The sequence below is a fragment of the Perognathus longimembris genome, chromosome 9, assembly GCF_023159225.1.
Source record: "Perognathus longimembris pacificus isolate PPM17 chromosome 9, ASM2315922v1, whole genome shotgun sequence".
In the NCBI taxonomy this organism is placed as follows: domain Eukaryota; kingdom Metazoa; phylum Chordata; class Mammalia; order Rodentia; family Heteromyidae; genus Perognathus; species Perognathus longimembris.
The window spans coordinates 30,785,198-30,807,789 of record NC_063169.1 but is presented as its reverse complement, the minus strand read 5'-3'; the positions used below and the strand labels follow the sequence as shown (position 1 = coordinate 30,807,789).

General features: G+C 42.6%; 1 pseudogene; it reads left to right on the top strand.

Moving 5' to 3' along the window:
* The first annotated feature begins 4,745 nt into the window (after positions 1-4,745).
* On the top strand, positions 4,746-5,475 carry LOC125357673 (annotated as a pseudogene).
* The last annotated feature ends 17,117 nt before the right edge of the window (positions 5,476-22,592 follow it).

Here is a 22,592-nt window from a genome sequence, read left to right as displayed (position 1 = left end):
CTTTTATAGTAAGCCTTGGTTTTTAGACCAGACTCTGATGATCTCTTTTCTCTTCTTCTGAAATTATTAGTACTTTAGTCACACAGCTTCACAGACTTGAGACAGATTTCTTTCTACCAGTTATCTGTTTGAAAGATCTAATAAGTTTCATCCATGAACCAAATGATCAACCTGGAAGATGGTTACCACGAGGGAAAGTTATAAATTCATAAATATGATATATAAACAATTTTTATTATTTAATAATTCAGAGCCAAAGTCTTTAAGTATATTGGTCAAATTTGAAAGTTGTCTAAGGAGAAAGAAAATTCTTTGTCTTTTCCTTTCCATCTAGAAGTTTACACACTGCGAATTAAACAGATCCCAGAAACAAAAAGCCAGCCAGTCACACTGTTCCTGTAAGAAGTTCTGTATATTTTATTCTATGGAGTGGACTGGAGGCATGGCTCAAGTGGTAGAAGCTAGCCATGAGAAAGTACAATACAAATGTTTGGAGAAATTGTAGTAGGAAAGAAATGTGATAGAACGAAACCAATGCTTTGCTTTCCAGAGGAACTTATCACTTGTTCTATTTTTTGTTTCTTATGTTTCCCTCTTACCAGCCTTCTCTGGTCTACAGTTTGTCCTCTGGAAGTTTTGTCAAGTTTCTCCTGACAATCACAGTCAGATATTGCCAACAGGCCTCACTCCTTGCAGTTTTGTGGCTGAAGGATGGGGATTAAGGCTTTTCAGGCAATAAGTGTGATGGGGAGAATTAAGCTGTTTGATCATCTCTGAGTTGAAGATAGGCACAAGGCAAAACTCCCTGGTTTGCAGAACCCTGAGATTTCAGCCTTGGATCTTGGTTTGCTGGATTATTCATTTTGAGACTTCAAGAGAGACTCATGCCAAAAATCCAGTGCCTCAATGTCAAAGCTAAACCTGACCTGAGCTGAAAATGGAATAGTTCAATGTGGCATATAGGTTTATTAAAGATTCTTCTTACTTTACAACAGTCTGTTAACAGCTCTAATGTCTTTATCATGTGCATTGTACTGACTTTTAGGTAATATTTTATTGAAGTAACTGGCATGCTTATTAGGCTTTAAGATTTTCACTTCATTGTTGGTCTTGGATATGAAGGAGGAGAAACTTCCCTTAAATGGTTAGGTAGGAGTACTCTGAGATAAGAGATGCTCAGGGGCAGGAAGAACATATGGGGTGCAGTGGTGTTAGGAAGAAAAGCAGCAGCAGATCTCTGTGGATTTGAAGTGAGCCCAAAGGTCATAGAGAAACAAGCACATTTTCATGAATGGGACTGAAATTTAGAGGAAAAATATTTGCAGATGTGGTCAATGTGTATGGCTTACATCATAGTTGTACTATTTATTGTGTCAGGTACACAGTCAATTTCAATTCATGTAAGATTTCACATAAATGAATTTACTGAGAAGCATCAGGATTGACTCCTGAATGCGATGTGATGATTTTCACTTAAGGCATTTTGGAAAGATTGTATATTGTCCACCTGTATCTTCTCTTTGTTGTTTGTTCTCAAAGACACAAAGTGAATGCCAGTAGGTATATAGATGTGCAAAATAAATCCACTTGAAAATTTATTTTCAAAAACATATAAAGAAGGAGTAATTAGCATTCACCTGGGGTCTTTGGCTTGATAAAAAAATATCAAACATAAGAGAAAATGTTGTTTCCAATAAAATTTGATTCTATATTATATTTATTAGGAATCTGTGAACAGTTGAATATTGGTACAATTTTTCCGTTGCTTTTCCTTATTGCTGAGGAGACAGTTATTTAATGTATAAATGTGAGCTTATTTAATAAGGGAGAATCAGCTCAGTGTAGCAAGGGAGGAAATGAAATCTACCAATGGTTCTACAAAAGATTATAGAATGGACAAGAAAAAGTTTCTAAGAAAAGGCATAACTATGAGTCCCTCTGACCATGTTTTATGACTATGGAAACCTTTTTGTTTCTCACCTTATTTTTCTAGCAGTGGCTCCCAAACCAGCTAAAAACCCCAAGCACAAGACATGGTTTTCTCATAATTTTTCTGGACAAGAGATAAAGCATTATTGATCATTTGTGGTAAAAAAAAATCCTAAAAGACAGAAAAAAACAACAGCTAATTCAGGACTACTGCTATTATCCTGCTTTTGAGAACATCTTTTCCTTTGTGAGAAATATTGTCACCCATGTTTGAACTGATGGGAGAGAGCTGTCTGTCGCAGCCCTGGGCTTACATTACCAGCTTTTCAGTTCTGCAAAGACTTTCAGAAATGAACTAATATATTCACAACAGGAGGAAAGTGCCAACAGAAACAGATCTTGAATTGATTCCCAAAACAGAATGACAAAAAAAAAAAAATCTAGCAGACCACACACATTCAGCTGCATTTCACCAGAGCCCACTGCATTCACTTGTTTACGTTAGCCACCTATCAGCAGACCAGAGGTCTTCACGTGATGACTCGGTTTCTCCTGCTTCTTAATTAAATTTTAACTTATCTCAGCAACTTAGAATTTGTGTTGGTAATAGTATATATTTCTTCCAAGTAGATTTGTCTCTGAGGGATGTTTCCTTTAAGAAAAAGTGGGAGGGGTGGGAGTAGGCAAGAAGTAGGACAATGTACAAACAAGTGAGTTTACCTTATACTCCTAAATTGCACACTGGTTCATATAGATCATGTATGTATGCCTTGCAAATACATATCTCAGATATTTTAACTTTAAGGCACTTTTTCCTAAATTGTGTAAATATTACTGAAAATAAACAAAGCACTCAAGTAAGACAAAAAGCCTGGAACGTCAATACAAATTTAATAAAATTAGTTTGCTGGTTTATGGGAATAAAATCTTTAAAGAGAGCAAAAATTTCTGAACTGACATCAATTGAGAACATTTTTAATGTTCAGATTATATTCCCTGAAAAGCCTTGATCCTAACCAGAGCAAGCAAGAAAAGCACATTCTCAGTCACTTAAAATCAGTCTGGCCTTGCCTAAGATCTCAGCACTATAGACAGTAAAATGAAATGGTAAGTGCTTGAAAACCTTTGTGGTATCTTATTTAACGTCTTATTAATTAGAGATACATGCCACATGAATAAAATTGATAGAAAGATAAACAAGATTGGTGGTTATAAACTTCCAACATTTTACAGCATCATTTCTGAGAGTTTTCAAGCTTTGCTAATGCTTTAGTCCCAACACCTTGAATAAAATCAAGGTGACAGACCACGAAGACATTGACTTCACAATTAGGAGCAATCTGACAATATTGTTGAAAGATGGCCCTGGGCACGTGTGTAAATGTTCTGTGGGAAGATGGCAAGACGATGTTGGAGGTGTGTATGCAGGAGTGCTGTGTGCTGATGTGCTGCACGGGATTTTGAGCTTCCTCAAGACACAGCGTGGCTTTGATACTTTAAACCAGATAAATTAGGGAAGAAGCTGGAGAGAAAAGTGAGGTCTTTTTTTCATAGATTTTGTTTTTATTGTCAAAGTGAAGTACAGCGTGGTTACAGTTTCATACATAAGACAGTGAGTACATTTCTTATTCAACTTGTTACCTTGTCCCTCATTTGTCCCCATGCCTCCCCCCTCCCCATTTCCCCTTCCCCCCTATGAGTTGTACAGTTGGTTTACATCATATAGTTTTGTAAGTATTGCTGTTGTGTTTGTCTTTTTTCCTTTGTGTCTCGATTTTGGTATTCCCTTTCCCTTTCCTAATTCCAATTACACGTATATACAATGAATGTCCAGGGTATTAAAATTAGTTACACTGCTATCACGGGTAAAACCACGAGAAGGGAATATGGAAAAAAAAAAAAAAGAAGGGCACGGTTTCACATGGCACGTTGAAAATAACTACAACAATGATATACCACTTGTTTTTGTGACTTGAAGTTCATTTCGGTTAAGATCATCTTATGTGTTCATACTGGCATAGCTCTTGCGCTATTATCTTCTGCTAGGACTATCCTAGACATGTACTAGTTATTCCCTGTGAGAGGAACCATAGTGTCCATGTTTCTTTGGGTCTGGCTCACTTCACTTAGTATGATTTTTTCCCCTGCTTTTTAAGAAAAATGTGGTTTCAAAAATTAGTGCCTGTGCAGCATAAAGGAGGGTAAAACATGAGTATGAAATTGTTTCACAGCAGAACAACTCATGGTTCACCTACCACCAAGCCCAGCCTCCAAATGCAAACTGTCAATTTCACAGTTAACTTAAACATGGATTGTTAAATGAAATCACTTTTTCAGATTTCCACATAGTGTATTCCATAAAAGAATAGGAAACAGTATTGCAACTCCATGGAATAAGGGGATAATAAATCATTTTGAGACTAACCAATTATTCAAGGGAAGCACTTTACCACTAGGCTATATCCCCAGCCCCACTAACCGATTATTCAGATGACAATGCTACTGAAATACTGAGAAAAAGTAGTCTGATCCATGTCCATTATGGTGTTCTGCTTTGGTATTTTTGACTGAATCTTGAGAAAATATCAGAGTACATTTTTTCATGATGTTATGAGTGGTGTTTATTTCTGAAAGTACTTGTTTTCTGCTACATTATGGTAGCATTCTAAAAAAGTTTGAGTTAAACAATAGTGTTTATAAAAATATTGCACTGTGGGAGGCGGCGTTGCAGGACCGAGAGGAGGTACCCGTGCAGCTTCCCGGAGCCCGAGTCGAAAGCTGGCGGCCATCCTGCCTGCCGTCCTCCTCCCGCGGCCCTGACGGAGACTGCGGCTTGGCCGCAGCAGAGCTGCGAGTTACAGAATGTCTGAAGGTGACAGTGTTGGAGATTCTGTCCATGGGAAACCGTCAGTGTTGTACAGGTTTTTCACGTGTCTTGGACAGATTTATCAGTCCTGGCTGGACAAGTCCACACCTTACACAGCTGTTTGGTGGGTCGTGATGCTGGGCCTGAGCTTTGTCTACTTGATTAGAGTTTACCTGTTTGTTACAGGGGTGGTACATCATGACTTACGCCTTGGGAATTTACCACCTCAACCTCTTCATCGTATTCCTCTCTCCCAAAGTGGATCCTTCCTTAATGGAAGACTCAGATGATGGTCCTTCATTACCAACCAAACAGAATGAGGAATTTCGTCCCTTTATTCAAAGGCTTCCGGAGTTTAAATTTTGTCATGCGGATACCAAGGGCATCCTTGTGGCTATGGTGTGTACCTTCTTCAAGGCTTTCAACGTCCCAGTGTTCTGGCCAATCCTGGTGATGTACTTCATCATGCTTTTCTGTATCACAATGAAGAGGCAAATAAAGCACATGATTAAATACCGGTACATACCATTCACACAATGAAAGAGGAGATACAAAGGGAAGGAGGACGTGGGCAAGGCATTTGCTAGTTAGAAGCTGGACTGAAATCTGTTGCGTATTGAAGAACGGTTTTGAACCATTGTAACAATGCCTTTTTCTTCACATAAAGTAGTTGATTACGAGGGAGTTAAATTTTCTTTATAAAAGGAGCCTCAATGATTTGCAACTGAAATATCAGGTTCTTGAAGAAACTGGCAATTAAACCAAATTGCATTGATCTCTTTTTCAGTCATGTTCAGGTTTCAAGCCGACAGAGATGTATAAACTGCAAGTGGGTGGCAACCTGTGTGTGTTGGGGGGGGGGGCAGATGGGCTGGCTGCTCTGCCATGCCGAGGTCACTTCTGTGCCAGTGGTCCATCCATCCCTGTTCCTGGATGTGGGTGGATGTAACACACAAGAGTGACTTTCAGGTAATGGTGGTTCCCATGCCAGTTTCTGCACTTCCATCTCACTGGAGATGTTTCAAGTTGACCTGTATCATAACTCAAAAACTTTATTCCTAGCTACCATGATTGCTTTTGAGGGCCTGGAATTATAAATATATATGTTATATTTTAATTGTTTGAGATTATTTTGACACATTCCTTTGATATGTGAAGCTTGTTTTACTTCTGATTAATTTAAATTTGTTCTCATGCAAATTTGAATGGTTAAAAAACCATCAGAACTGACCAGAGCAGACGAGGTCTGTGGGTTTAACACATGAATTTTCACTATCTCTAGGGAAAATAGAACCTACAGCATGTCAAATTTTTGCTGTGATAAAAAAAATACTCAAGCATATAAAAATATTGCACTTGGAGGATTTTAGAATATGAAATACTTGGGTATTTATCAATTGTGATTACATTAGGGGAAATTAGGGTTGAATGTTGCACCAGTAAAAATAAGGTGATGGGGTAGTAGGAGTGCTTTTACGCTATTCTAGAGCTCAGAGCTGCTATTTTCTTGTATGAACTTAACTCCAAAGTCTGTGGAAACATTTATTCTAGTGTGGCAAAATTATTTTATTATTTACTTTTACTTTTTTCTTATAATTATTTAATATTTTTATGGCAAATTCAGAATGATTATATAATATTATGTATTATTATCTAAAAAATGAGTTATATGCCATAATAATATCATCTGAAAGGAACAAAATAATGTTTATACAGTAATATTTACTTTTATATTTTTCTTTTCTTTATTTTTTTCAATAAATTTTTATTATCAAACTGATGTACAGAGACGTTACAGTTTCATACGTTAGGCATTGGATACATTTCTTGCACTGTTTGTTACCTTGTCCTTCATTCCCCCCCTCCCCTTTTCCCTCCCCCACCATGAGTTGTTCAGTTCATTTACACCAAACAGTTTTGCAAGTATTGCTTTTGTAGTTGTTTGTGTTTTTTTTACCCTGTGTCTCTCGATTTTGGTATTCCATTTTAATTTCCTAGTTCTAATACCAGTATACACAGTTTTCAATATACTCAGATAAGAAACAGATATAGTGTAGGTACAAACCACAGGAAGGGGATACCAGAAGATCATCAATAATAAAAGATACAGTTACACATAGCATGTTGAAAGTAGTTACAACAGTGATATAACAATCATTTCCATAACATGGAGTTCATTTCACTTAGCATCATCTTATGTGTTCATAAAGGTACAGCTATTGGGCTCTTGTGATGCTCTGCTGTGACTTGCCTAAACCTGTGCTAATTATTCCCTATGAGGGAGACCATAGAGTCCATGTTTCTTTGGGTCTGGCTCACTTCACTTAGTGTAATTTTTTCCAAGTCCTTCCATTTCCTTACAAATGAGGCAATGTCATTCTTTCTGATAGAGGCATAAAATTCCATTGTATACAAAGGGTTGCAGGTTCATATGAAAGGCAGTGAGTACATTTTTTGTTCTACTTGTTACCTCCTCCCTCATTTCCTTCCCTCCCCCTCCCTCTCACCTTTTCCCTCTCCCCCCAAGAGTTGTGCAGTTGGTTTACACCAAATGGTTTCTAGGTGTTGATTTTTGAATGGTTTGTCTTTTTGTTCTTTGTCTCTAGATCCTTGTATTCCCTCTCGCTTCCCCAGTTCTACTACCTTCATGAGACAATATCCAGGGTACTCAGATGTAGCACAGTGGTAGTGAGGGTACAGCCACAGGAAGGGACTACAAGAGAAACAAAACTAGACAAATCACTCAGTCAAACAAACTGACAAGGAAAAAGAGAAAAAAAAAGTAGTAGGAGTTCACATGGCATGCTGAGAACAATCACAACAGTGGCACAACTCTTGTTTCCGTAACGTGGAGTTCATTTCACTTGGCATCTTCTTATGTGGTCACATGGGTGTAGTTATTGGGGGTATTTTGGTCTTCTACCATGACTATCCTATTCTTGTTCTAGCTATTCCCTGTCAGGGACACCATAGGGTTTATGTTTCTTTGGGTCTGGGTCACTTTCCTTAGTATGCTTTTTTCCAATTGCTTCTATTTCCTTACGAATGGGGCAGTCTCATTCCTTCTGATAGAGGCATAGAATTCCATTGTGTATATGTACAACATTTTCCTAATCCACTTGTCTACTGAGGGGCATCTAGCTTGGTTTCACGTTTTAGCAATGACAAATTGTGCTGAGATGAACATTGTTGTGCTGGTGGCTTTGGTGTGTTCTTGCTTGTAATCTTTTGGGTGATGCACAAAAGTGGGGCTGCTGTGTTGTAGGGGAGCTCTATGTTTAGCCTTCTTAGGAACTTTCACACTGCTTTCCAGAGGGGTTGAACAAGTTTGCATTCCCACCAACAATGTAGTAGAGTTCCCTTTTGGCCACATCCTCTCCAGCATTTGTTATTAGATTTCCTGATAATAGACATTATTACTCAATGTTATCTCAATGTTGTATCTCAATGTTGTTTGGATTTGCATTTCTTTTATGGCCAGTGATGTAGAGAACTTTTTCATGTGACTCTTGGCCATTCTCATTTCCTCTTCAGAGATGTCTCTTTTTAGGTCTTCAGTCAATTTGTTGAAAGGGCTCTTGGTTCTTTGATTGTTTGTTTTGGAGGAATTTAACTTTTTGAGTTCTGTGTATATTTTAGATATCAAGCCTTTGTCTGTTGTATGACTGGTGAATATCTTTTCCCTATCTGTGGCCTTTCCATTTATCTTGGAAGCTATATCTTTTGCCCTGCAGAAGCTCTGAAGTTTGATACAGTCCCACTTGTCCAGCCTTTCTTTGATTTGTTGGATTTCTGGGACTTTGTTGAGGTAGTTTCTTCCAGTGCCAAGGAGTCCTAGAGTTTTTCCTATTTCTTCTTGCAGTGTTTTCAGGGTGTCTGATTTTATTTCCAGGTCTTTGATCTATTTGGAGTTGATTTTGGTTCTGGGTGATACATAGGGGTGTAATTGTAATTTGTTACAGGTTTGCCAGCACCATTTGTTGAAGAGGCTGTCTGTTCCAACCTATATTTTTAGCTTCTTTGTCAAAGATTAGGTAGCCGTAGCTCTGTGGGTTTATTTCTGGACCTTCAGTTCTGTTCCATTGGTCCTCGGGCCTGTTTTTGTGCCAGTACCAAGCTGTTTTTATTACTATAGTTTTGTAGTACAATTTAAAGTTTGGTATTGATATTCCTCCTGCTCTATTCTTTGTACTTAGGATTGTTTTTGCTATTCGAGGTTTTTTTTCGTGTTCCATTTGAATTTCTGAATTGCTTCCTCTATTTCATTGAAGAATGATGTTGGGATATTGATGGGTATTGCACTGAATTTGTAGATAGCTTTTGGTAATATTACCATTTTCACGATGTTAATCCTTCCAATCCAGGAGCATGGGAGGTTTTTCCATTTCCTTAGTTCTGCCTTAATTTCCTTTTTTAGGTTTTTAAAATTCTCATCATAGATTTCTTTCACTCCTTTGGTTAAGGTTATTCCTATGTATTTTATGTTATTTGAGGCTATTGCAAAAGGTATTGCTTTTCTGATTTCAGCCTCGCTCTTCAGGTTGTTAATGTATATAAAAGCCACTGAGTTTTGATGATTTGTTTTATATCCTGCTACTTTGCCGAAGTTTTGCATCAGCTCTAGTAGCTTGGGAGTAGAGTCTATGGGGCTCTTTAGGTACAGGATCATGTCATCTGTGAAGATAGGAAGTTTAACTTCATCTTTTCCTATTTGGATCCCCTTTATGTTTTTTTCTTGCCTAATTGCTCTAGCTAGGAATTCTAGTACTATTTTTTTTTTTTTTTTGGCCAGTCCTGGGCCTTGGACTCAGGGCCTGAGCACTGTCCCTGGCTTCCTTGTGCTCAAGGCTAACACTCTGCCACTTGAGCCACAGCGCCACTTCTGGCCGTTTTCTGTATATGTGGTGCTGGGGAATCGAACCCAGGGCCTCATGTATATGAGTCAAGCTCTCTTGCCACTAGGCCATATCCCCAGCCCCTCTAGTACTATTTTGAGGAGGAGAGGAGAGAGTGGACATCCCTGTCTTACTCCTGATTTTAAAGGCTTTTAACCATTTAGAATTATGCTTGCTGTTGGTTTGTGATAGACTGCCTTTATGATAATCAGGAGTGATCCCTAAAATCCCAGTTTTTCCAGGGCTTTTAGCATAAATGGGTGCTGGATTTTATCAAACTCCTTTTCCCCATCTAGTGATATAACCATGCGATTCTTTTTTTTTTTTGGCCAGTCCTGGGCCTTGGACTCAGGGCCTGAGCACTGTCCCTGGCTTCTTCCCGCTCAAGGCTAGCACTCTGCCACTTGAGCCACAGCGCCGCTTCTGGCCGTTTTCTGTGTATGTGGTGCTGGGGAATCGAACCTAGGGCCTCGTGTATCCGAGGCAGGCACTCTTGCCACTAGGCTATATCCCCAGCCCCATGCGATTCTTTATCTTGCTCCAGTTGATGTGGTGGATTACATTAATTGACTTGTGTATATTGCACCAACTTTGCATCCCTGGGATGAATCCAGTTTCATCATGGTGTATTTTTTTTGATGACTTTTTGAAGTCAGTTGGCCAGAATTTTGTGAGGTGCTTTGCATTGAAGTTCATCAAGGAGATGGATCTATAGTTCTCTTTCCTTGAGGTGTCCCTATCTGGTTTTGGGATCAGCGTTATGCTGGCATCGTAGAATGTGTTTGGTAGTGAGCTTTTACTCTCTATTTCATTGAAGAGTTTGAGGAGTGTAGGTGTGAGATCTGTTTTGAAAGCCTTGTAGAATTCCACTGTGAATCCATCTGGACCTGGGCTTTTCTTGGAAGGTAGATCACTTATTTCAGTTTCAATTTCATTGCTGGATATGGATCTGTTTAGTAGACTTACCTCCTCTTGGTTAAGTTTGGGCATATCACTTTTTGTTAAGAATTTGTCCATTTCTTCCAGGTTCTCAAATTTGTTGGCGTATAGGTTTGCAAAATAGTCCCTTATTATATTCTAGACATTTGTTGTTTCTGTGGTGATGTTACCTATTTTGTCTCTGATCTTGTTTATTTCGTTGTGCTCTCTATGTTTTATGGTCTGGTTTGCTAGGGGTTTGTCTATCTTGTTAATTTTTTCAAAGAACCAACTCTTTGTTTTGTTGTTTCTTTCTATGGTTTTTCTGGATTCCAAGTCATTTAATTCTGCTCTGATTTTAATTATTTGCTTCTGACTATTGGCTTGGGGTTTGGCTTGTTGCTCTCTTTCAAGGAGTTTGAGTTGCTTTGTTAAGTTGTTGAATTGTGATTTCTGCAATTTGTTTATGTGGGCGCTCAGGACTATAAATTTCTTTCTAAGTACAGCCTTTGCTGTGTCCTACAGGAGCTGGTAATTTGTGTGTTCATCTTGGTTTAGGTCCATAAACATTTGAAATTCTGTTCTGATTTCCTTGATGATCCATTGCTGTTTCAGCAATGTATTGTTGAATCTCCATGAGTTGTGGAGTTTTCTTTGGTGGCCTTTGGCGTTGAGCTCTAGTTTTATTCCTTTGTGGTCTGAGAGAGTGCAAGGGTGATTTCAATGTTTCTGAATTTGTACAGGTCTGCTTTGTGCCCTAACATGTCATCTATTTTGGAGAATGTTCCATGTACTGCTGAGAAGAATGTATATTCTGGTGTTATTGGATGGAATATTCTGTAGATGTTAGTTAAGTCTAGATGGCCTATGCAGTTGTTTAGTTCTGAGGTTTCTTTGCTCAGTTTTTGATGTGTTGATCTGTCCAGAGGTGAGAGTGGTGTGTTAAAGTCTCCTACAATAAATGTGTTTGGGTCTATGAGAGTTTTTAGAGTCAGTAGTGTTTGTTTGATGAAGTTGGGAGCTCCTGTAATTGGTGTGTAGATGTTTAGGATGGTTATGTCCTCCTGTAGGAGAGATCCCTTTATTAGTATGTAGTAACCTTCTTTGTCTCTTTTTACTGTTTTTAGTTTGATGTCAATTTTATCTGATACTAAGATTGTGACACTGGCCTGCTTTTGTGGGCCATTTCCTTGATAGATTTTATTCCAGCCTTTCACTTTTAGAATATGTTTGCTTTTGCTGGCAAGGTGAGTCTCTTGGAAGCAGCAGAAAGATGGATCTTGTTTTTTGATCCAACTTATCAATACATGGCATTTAATTGGAGAGTTAAGTCCATTAATATTGAGAGTTAGGATTGAGAGGTGATTGCTGTTTCTTTCATCGTATCTATCTTTGTAGGGGCTGTGTCTTCCCATTTTGCTTTACTAATATGGAGTTTTATTTAGGGATTCTTTCTCTGTCTGGATGGTAGTCTTGGTGGTTTTTGACATGGAGGACATCTTTGAGGATATTCTGTAATGCTGGTTTGGTGGCGATATATTGGTTCAATTTTTCCTTGCTATTGAAGACTTTTATTTGACCTCCGGCTATGAATGAGAGTTTAGCTGGGTATAGAATTCTTGGTTGGAAGTTATTTTTCTTTAGAATATGGCAAATGTCATTCCAGGCTCTCCTTGCTTTCATGGTCTCCACTGAGAAATCTGGGGAAATTCTGATTGGTTTTCCTTTATATGTGATTGTTCTCTTTTCCCTAGAGGCTTTAAGAATTCTTTCTATGGCCTCTATTGATCCTGTTTTGATTACAATGTGTCGATGGGACGTCCTTTTCTGGTCTGGTCTGTTTGGGGTCCTAAATTCTTCTTGTATCTGGATAGGCCTGTCCTTCTGGATGTTGGGGCAGTTCTCAGCTAATATTCTGTTAAATAAGTTGCCTATTCCATTGACTTCTTTTTCTAGGTTTTCTTCAATACCTATTAGCCTTTTATTGGGCCTCCTGATTGTGTCTTGAAGCTCCTGAAGTGATCTGTTTGCTTTTTGGATTTATTTTGTATTGTTTTTTGTTCTTTCTCCATAATGTGTAGGCTGTCCTCAATTCCTGAGATTTGATCTTCCGCATCGTCCAGTCTGCTCCCTACACTTACAACTTGGTTTCCTATCTCCCTACCTTCGGATTGTTCTTTCTTGATGGCTTCCATGTCTCTGCTATAACTCTCTCTTAGGTCCTGTATGGACTTCCTTACTTCTTTTATTTGGTTCTAGGTGCTGCCTCTAATCTCTTTTAGCTAAGTAGTTATCTTTTCATCAGACTCTTTCTTTCTGTTGGAGTTCATGTATCATTCTGTTTGTTGAGGCCATGAAGTCCTCTATTAACTTATGATTGGATTCATCACGTTCACGAGTTATTTTTTGGTTCACCTCCTCACGCTCTAGGATATGTGTCTGGAGAGACTCAAACTTTTCATTTATCATTTTTATCAGCATAGTTGGTAGAACATTTTGAGGGCTCTCTTCTGGGATTTCAATTGAATGCTCTGTTTCCTGTTTGTTTTGAGTGGGTGAAGTGTTTTCCTATCTTGCCATACTTTTTGTGTTTCTTCTGCACATTTGGATTTGGAATGCTAGTCTGCTACCCCCCCCTTTGGCATTGTTTAGGACCTGAACCAGAATTTATTCAGTCCTATTGTGCTATTCTTATAGGTACACAGACCTAGACAGCTAAGTTCCCTCTCTTTTTTTGGTTATAGCAGCAGATTTGTTGTACCTACAAATTACACTTTGGAAGTAAAAACCAGCCCTGAGCCCCGTATACAGTAGCTATATTGAATACCATTACAATTTTCTTATTTCTTTTTGGGTTGATACAATTGCTCTAGGAACACCTTTAATTTGCTCGGATTGACCCTGGATGCCTATTATCTTGCCTACCATTAACCTGGGCTCAGTGGATTCTGGAGGTCCTGGGTGGTGGTGCCTCCGAGGTTCTCTGAGGATTGTAGGTAGAAGTTGGGTGCCCTCAGTAATCGGGGGATTGTGGTCAACTGGGGGAACCAGTCTTTTGCTCCTGAGGCATTGCCAGGAGCAGCGTTCTACCTCAGTGGGGCCTGTGGTGCTTGGCTGGTTCTGGCTGTGCCTCCTGAGCTGCCTGCTGTGGGTCCCGGATGGAAACCCTGGGCTGTCGAAGGTGGATGGTGGGCTTTGGCTGCATCCCTTCTGCTGCCTGTGGTGGTCCCAGCTGGGATCTCTGGGCTGGCGACAGTGGGCATCAGAGTCTGGCTGAGACCCTTGAGCTGCCTGCGGCAGCCCCAGCTGGAACCCCTGTGTTGGTTGTTATGCCAAGTCACAAAACCACCACCAAGAAGACCACCAAGACTCAGACATTCCAAAATGCAAGAGCAAGGCAAGACTTTATTCAAGTGGGGTCGTGGCCCGGGCCTTGTCCTACCCACCGATACAACGGAGGTTAAGAGCCAACCCCGAGCTGTGATTACACAGAGCTTATAAAGGCTAAAACACAAAGTTACAGCAATCAGGTGTTCAAGCAAGCAAGATTACAGGTACAAATCTGATTGGCTCAGGGTTCAAGGCATTCTAGGGGCGGTTAGAGTTAAGCATTCCCAGGCGTTTAGAGTTCTTGACTGGCTGGGCCCTAATAAGCTTGCCCTGGGTTTGCTCAGACAACTAAACGGGGGCTGCCTGAAAATGGGGTTTACTTTTAACTCTTCATTTCCCCCTTCACTTCCCCCTTCTGATAGGTAACTCGAGAACCAATCGTGGTTCTCCTTGCTTATTAGTTTGATTCTGACTGAGAATTGGTAGGGATAGATTGGTATTGTGCCCGCAATACCATAAGTTGTCGGTGGCGCTTTACTCAGTTGGTAGCGGGTGTGGCTCAGGAGGAGGTCCAATCTCATAAAGGGCCTTTAGCTTGAGCCAGATCTCTTGGTGGACTTGCTATAGGGCTCTGAGGGGGCGATAAAAGCTCATAACAAATACAATTACAAGTTAGGAATAACATTTAGATGACATCACACAAGTCCCTTAGCCCTGCAGATACAGGTACAGATAAACATAGTTTTACACCAAAGCCCCAATTCTGACCCTATTTATATTATAGCCAATTTGATTACATACCAACTTTACTCATATGCTCTAATTTTAAGACATACTGATACCATTTGTTACATACTCACTTTCTAGGGATTGTCTTTCTCACTTTTAACATGTCAAAACCTTTTAATCTAAAGGCAACATTTTTGTTTTCTCTCTCTAAAGTCTTTCCTTATACTGTTTTATAGTCTGTGCCTTATAAAATTTAACATATCCCCACTCATACCATCTTCTACTTCCTCACACCATCAGTGACTTACTGGAACATTCTGTGATAATTTACTTTTAAATTCCTTTCTTATCCAGAGGAAACCGTTTCTCTATCCCTTTCTCCAAGGCTTTCTATACTAACCTTCCTCTTTACATTTCCTGGGGCTTCTTTGCTGCTAGAGTTTTAAACTGTCTACATTTTACAGTTTATCTCAACTACATCAAGGCAATTTACTGTGACTCCACCCACAGGCTGTTGGGGAAAGCAAAGATGGGGCAACGGTCAGTCCAATGGGACTGCTGCTCCTAAGAAGCCAGACCAGAGCCAACTATCATGAGCCAACTATTCTATATCTATATTCTATATCATGAGCTAACTATTCTAGAGTGGATTTCTCCAGTTTCCAGTTCCTCCAAGTGCCTAAGGTTGGCCAGTGGCATCTGCAAGATTCACCCCCAGGAGGGCTCCATGAAGATGCCTCCAGCAGTTTAAATCTCTGTCCAGTTACCTTGGTACCTGGCACACCTGATGGCAGTTACCTCCCTCTCTTCTCTGAGGTCACACCCTAATCCATCTGGACACATTTTAATACTCTTGGACATACCTCCACCCCAGGCATTGCCTGGAAGTGACTCCAGCCTGAGCACTGTCCCTGGCTTCTTTTTGCTCAAGGCTAGCACTCTGCCACTTGAGTCACAGCGCCACTTCTGGCCATTTTCTATATATGTGGTGCTGAGGAATTGAACCCAGGGCCTCATGTATATGGGGCAAGCACTCTTGCCACTAGGCCATATCCCCAGCCCCTGAACTCAGCCTCTTGTACTTTGGAAGACAGGTGCTCTACATTTAAAGATTATTTTTGGTTTATCATGGTTGTTACTTTCAATGTGCTATGTGAAATTATGCCTTTATCTTTTGTTTTTCTTCTCTATAGTTTAAGGTGTATTTGATTTTGCTACCCTGGGTATTGTATATATATTTATTTGAATTATGGAAGGGAAGGGGGACATCAAAATGGTAAGACAAAGGGCAAAAGGTGAACCAATGTTACAGCGATACTTACAAGACAATATGCTGTAAACCTACTGTACACTGGGGGGAGGATTGGGGAGGAGGGAAGGTGGGAGCAAAATGATGAAGGAGGTAACAAGTTTGACAAGAAATGTACTCACTATATTATGTATGTAACTATAACCCCTCTGTATATCACCTTGACAATAAAAGGAAAATAGATTTCAGAAAAAGATGATTTTAAATGTATTTGTGTGTGTGTCTATGTGTGCTTATATTGTACTCTGTATTTATTTATGTAAGGAAATATTCCTTTGGGTTTATCTGAGAATTCAGTTTTTGTTGGATTTAAATTCATTGTATAGGATGAAAGACCCCCGAGTTTTGGGTGGTCTTTTCCTAGGGAGACCCCTTTCCAAGGATCAGCGAGACACGCGATGGATGCAACAGCAAGAGGTTTATTGAGGGTTGCGGGTACCCGGGCGTCCAAGTCCTCGCAGGGAGATGGCGCCCCGAGGCTCGATTTGTGGGGGGTTTTTAAGGGGTTTGCAGAAGCGGTTTACAGAAGCAAGAAGCATAGTTACAGGGTTCTAATTGGTCCTTTCCTTAAGGGAATTTGCGGTTTTTCCAGTAATTATGGGTGGTTGTCTGCCTAGCCCTGAGAGTGGTTATCTGTCCTGCCTAGCTTGAGGGCGGTTACCTGCCCTGCCTAGCCTTGAGGGCGGTTACCTGCCCTGCCTAGCCTTGGGGGTGGTTATCTGCCCTGCCTAGCCTTGGGGGTGGTTATCTGCCCTGCCTAGCCCTGAGTTTTGTCAAAATGTCAGCTTATTGCAAGATGGCTTTCCATGTGCTTGCTGGGGGGCTTTCATTTCCCCCTTTTTCTTTGAACTGAATAAAATCTTTTATTCAACTGGGAGAGCTGTTGTTCGGGCGGTCTCAGGCTCATACTGCCTTAATTGGTGGTATTGTTGAGTAAGCACTAGGGCATGTGTAACAGATATCCTATCCTTTATGAATTGTACTAGCCTATTGAGAATGCAAGGGCCAAAAAGCAGAATTAGTAGAATAATGATGAGGGGTCCCAACAAGGTGGAGATTAGGGTTGTAAACCAGGGGGACCTATTGAACCATCCCTCAAACCACTCTTGTCCAGACTCGAATAGTTGTTGTCTTTGCTTGAGCCTTTCTCTAAGCTTTGCCATACTGTCTCTAACTAGGCCTGTGTGGTCGGCATAGAAACAGCATTCTTCTTTAAGGGCAGCACATAAGCCTCCACTTTTTAAGAACAAAATGTCTAGCCCTCTTCTATTTTGTAAAACTACTTCAGACAAGGAAGTTAAAGATTTTTCCAAGGCACTCACGGATTCCTCCAGGGCTTTGATGTCAGTATTCATCGCCGCTTGGAGTTGGTGGAACTGTCCTGTAGCTATTAAGGCAGTGGAGCCGGTGGCTATCCCGGCGGTAATGCCTCCAACTGTGAGTCCTCCTAGTAACAGGGCTAAAGTTATGGAGACAGGCTCTCTCCTGAAGCGGTTTTGACTCTCAAAGTGACTATATACATACTCGGGGCTATGGTATGTGACTCTAGGCCATAGTTCAATGGTAACACAGAAATCTGAAGTTGTGTTAAATATACTAACATAGACACAGGGGGTCAGTCCAGAGTTGCAGGCCCAGTAAGTCCCATTTGGGGGCACTAGATAATAGTTTCCTGTCTGGGGTGAACGAGAGTCGTTGCAGAGGTTCTGATGAACTGGGGGAATCTTTCCTATACAGAGTCCTTGTCCTGATATCTCAGCCAAAGTTAATCCACGCTGAGGGAGATCAGTACATTGAGGCGGAGGGATGCTATAGGCAGTGTATTCGCCCGTTACGGCTACTCCCTCATAGAAAGGAGGCTGTGGAGCTAAGCATAACCAACATTCTTGGGTCCTATCAGGATGAGTGGCATTAAGGACTGAAAAGGAACCCGTGACCAGATTTATTAGTCTATCCCCTGTTCCTGGGAGAGGGGGTGGAGCTGGGCTCGCAAGTGCAGCTAGGGAAGAGTACGGGGTTACCCTGGGGGAAAGGATTAATTCAGAAGGGGGTTTTTGTTCTACCAAGACACGGTTTGGGCCTACTGAGTGTGAGATTAGTGGCCGGACTCGTTGCTGGAGGGTCAGTAATATTCCAGGGTCATACTTGGTAGGGTTGTATATTCGGAGGCCCCATGTTTTTCCCTTTTCCCAACCAGAAGCCTTTTCGCCCTCTGGGGTGAAACTCACTTGAACTTGGGATCTTGACCTGCTTCCTTTATAGAATCTAACCAGATCTCTTTTCTTTGATTTCCACCCTGCCCACAAGGGCAAGGGCATGGAGGTTACACAATCCCAGGAGGCGCAGAAGAAATCCCCTGCCCCTCCACATTCCTCTCCTCGCCCTTCCTCGGGGCATGTATACCAAGTATCTCCTCCGCATTGGGGCAGCCATTGCTTTTTCCACTTTTCTCCTGCTACCTCACACATGTCAAAGGTTAACCGGGGAAACCAGGTATTTAAGGCATGTTTTCCTTGAGCCAAAGTAAACTCCTCCCCTGAGTTAAGGTTAATTAAGGTCCAAGTCACATTAAGGATTTGGTAAGGGCTTGCTCCTCCTAAGGTGATGACCCCAAAAAGAACTATGAGGAAGGCCCCCCTTTGACCAGTCTTATCTTTAGTGGGTTTTGGGTACGCTGGGCTCGCCATCTTTGATCTGATCCTCCACCGGGGGCTGCTTTGACATGAGACGCGTGGATCCACGTCGCTATTCCGTCCACTTTTAAGGCAGTCGGGGTAGTCAGGAGCACAATGTAGGGGCCCTTCCAGCGAGGTTCCAGGTTTTTAGTCTGATGTCGCCGGACCCACACGGAGTCTCCGATCTGGAACTGATGCGGCACCACAGGTCTATCCAACTGCTCCTTGTAGGCGGCGGCAAGCGGCTCCCAGATCTCTCTCTGGACGGCTTGCAGGGCCTGTAAGTGGGCTTGAAGATTTTGGCTATTAGCCTGAGTGGAAATGTCAGAGTCATAAAAATTAACAGAGGGAGGGGGTGCCCCGTAAAGGATTTCGAATGGGGTGAGCCCATGGGGCCCCGGAGTATTCCGGGCCCGGTAGAGAGCAAGGGGGAGTAGGAGCACCCAATCCTTTGAGCCAGTTGCAAGCGTGAATTTAGTTAGAGTCTCCTTAATAGTTCTATTCATTCTCTCTACCTGACCTGAACTTTGGGGTCTATATGAACAATGCAGTTTCCAATCAATCCCCAATAGCTTGGCCACCATCTGACTTACCCGGGAGACGAAGGCCGGCCCATTATCGGACCCTAGCACCTTAGGCATACCATACCTGGGAAAAATTTCCTCCAACAGTTTTTTGGCTACAATCTTGGCAGTCTCATTTTTGGTGGGGAATGCTTCTACCCAACCAGAAAAGGTATCGACAAACACTAATAGGTATTGGTATCCATACAGTCCAGGCTTAACTTCGGTGAAATCGACTTCCCAATGAACTCCAGGGCGATGTCCTCTCATCCGGATTTTTCCCAGTCCCTGTTTTATCTTCCCAGCATTTACCATGGCGCAAGCACGGCACTTGTTGTAGATTTCTTGCAGGATGTCTTCTTTTTCTAGAAAATAATAGAACTCCTCCTCCCGATCGAGGAGGGCTTTTATCTTTTTAGGACTCAGGTGTGTCAGTCGGTGTAACTGCTCTATCACTTGGTGGGCAAAGGTCCTTGGAAGGACAGTCTTATTTCTGAGAGTCCATATCCCCCTCTCCATGTCTTGTTGGGCTCCTAAATTTATCAGAAGTTCCTCATCCTCTGGGGTGTAGATGAATGGGCCTGGGCCACCTCTTTCTTTATTAGGGTTATGCTGTAAGCACATATTAGCAGAGACTGGTTCCAATGCCACCCACCGGGCGGTCTCATCAGCCAGCCGGTTGCCTCTGGCGGTGGAGCTATCCCCTTTTTGGTGCCCAGGACAGTGTATGATACTGAGTTTATGAGGCAGGAACAATGCCGTTAACAGGGCCAGAATTTCTTTTTTGTTTTTAATTTCTTTTCCTTCAGAGGTTAACAGTCCCCGCCTCCTATATATCTCCCCATGAATATGGGCTGTAGCAAAAGCATACCGACTGTCAGTAAAGACATTGAGCTTTTTACCTTGTGCCATTTTGAGTGCTTGTGTAAGAGCAATCAGCTCTGCACGCTGAGCTGAAGTCCCAGGAGGAAGGGCTTCCGCCCAAATTACCTTAGTCTCAGAAGTAACAGCTGCTCCTGCTCTCCGTTCCCCGTCCTGCAAGAAGCTACTCCCATCAGTGTACCAGGTGAAGTCAGCATCTTGGAGAGGTTGATCAGTCAGGTCAGGCCTGGTTCCGTGCGTTTCTGCCAGGATCTCAAGACAGTCGTGGGGAACCGCTTCCTCATCCGGTGATGGGAGTAGGGTGGCAGGATTTATTGCCATAACAGGCCCAAACCGGACACGGTCCGTGTCCAAAAGCATGGCCTGGTAATGAGTCATTCGGGCGTTGGAAAGCCAACGGTCCGGGGGCTGTTTGATAAGTGCCTCCACGGCATGAGGAGCTAGGATGGTTAGGGGCTGCCCGAGGGTCAGTTTGCCAGCGTCCTTGGTCAGGACAGCGATGGCGGCCACCATCCTGAGGCAAGGGGGCCATCCTGAGGCCACCGGGTCCAGTTTCTTGGAGAGGTAGGCCACAGGGCGTCTCCAGGGTCCCAGTTTTTGAGTCAACACACCTTTGGCATGCCCCTGGTTTTCGGCCACGTATAGGTCGAAGGGTTTAGTCAAGTCCGGGAGCCCAAGTGCTGGTGCAGTCAAGAGGGCCTTTTTGATGTTTTGGAAGGCCTCTCGTTGCTCCTCTCCCCAAGTAAACAAAGTGCCCTGTTTAGTGAGCGGGTACAGGGGACTGGCCAATTCTGCAAAACCAGGGATCCATAATCTGCAGAACCCGGCTGTTCCCAGAAACTCTCTTAACTGCCGAGGGTTTTGGGGCTCGGGCATTCTCATGACCGTCTCTTTTCTGGCATCAGTCAGCCATCTCTTTCCTTCCTTTATCAGGTAGCCCAAATAGGTCACCTGCTGTTGACAAATCTGAGCCTTTTTGGCGGAGGCTCGGTACCCCCAGGGTCCCAAGAGTGCATAACAGGTCTCTAGTTCCCTCTTTGCACTCTAGCTCTGACGTGGCAGCTAGCAGGAGGTCATCAACATATTGGAGTAGCATCAGGGCTGGATGTTGGACCCGGAAGTCTGCCAAGTCCCGGTGTAGGGCTTCATCAAACAGGGTGGGGCTATTTTTGAACCCCTGGGGGAGCCTGGTCCAGGTCAACTGTCCTGAGATCCCCAGATCAGGGTCCTTCCACTCAAAAGCAAAGACAGGCTGGCTATCGGGGTGGAGTCTCAGGCAAAAGAAGGCATCTTTTAAGTCCAAAACCGTATACCAGCAATAGGCTGGCGAGAGCCCACTTAGCAGATTATATGGGTTGGGCACTGTGGGATGTATATCCTCCACCCGCTTGTTGACTTCTCTCAGGTCCTGGACTGGCCTGTAGTCTCCCTTCCCTGGCTTTTTGACGGGAAGCAAAGGAGTATTCCACGGGGACTGGCAAGGTTTTAAGATTCCTTGATCCAGGAGTCTTTTTATGTGGGGCTTGATCCCTGCTTTTGCTTCTTGCGACATTGGGTATTGTTTAATTGAGACAGGGGTGGCGTTGGCTTTTAAGGATATAATCAGTGGGGCTTGCTGCCTGGCCAATCCCATGCCCCCTGTTTCTGCCCAAGCTTGAGGGAAATCAGTCATCCATTCTGAGTTTATGGGAAAATCAGGGCCTCTGGCTTCCTCATGAAGCCGGTACTCCTCTTCCAAACTTAAGGTTAATACGTATAAGGGTTGATTTTTGGGGCCCATTATACGCACCCCAGACTCTTCAAAATGTATTTGTGCCTTTAATTTTTGGAGCAAATCTCTCCCCAGCAGAGGGTATGGACAGTCAGGTACATGGAGAAAGGAGTGGGTCACCTTACCGGTTGCCAGGTGTACTTTGCGATCGGTGGTCCATCGATATCGCCGTCCTCCGGTGGCTCCCTGAACCCATGCCGACTTGTCACTCAAGGGTCCAGGGTTCTGGTTCAGGACAGAGTGCTGGGCTCCTGTATCAACTAGGAAGGTGACTGGCTGCCCCCCAACATCTAGGGTTATCCTGGGCTCAGGGGGGGGCTCCTGGCCCCGACCCCCCTAGTCGTCCAATGTTAGGAGGGAGGTTTTAGGTCGTGGCTGCCGTGATCCTCTGGGGTTCTTTGGGCAATCTCTGGCCCAATGTCCTCTTTCTTTACAATAAGCACATTGGTCCTTATCCACACGTGGCCCCCTTCGTTCTCCCTCCTGTCTGTCCTGTCTCTGTCCTGCGACTAGAGTGGCCATCAGCCTACTAAATTCCTTGCTTTTCTTTCGATCACGTTCCTCTGCCTCTTTCTTAAGCCTCTCGTCCCTCTCTTCCCTCGTCTCTCTTTTATTGAATATCTTTTCTGCCTCTTTAAGTAAGTCCTGTAAAGAACTCTCCCTGAGGTTTTCTAGCCTCTCCAACTTCCTTCTGATATCCGGGGCGGCTTGCCAAATGAAGGACA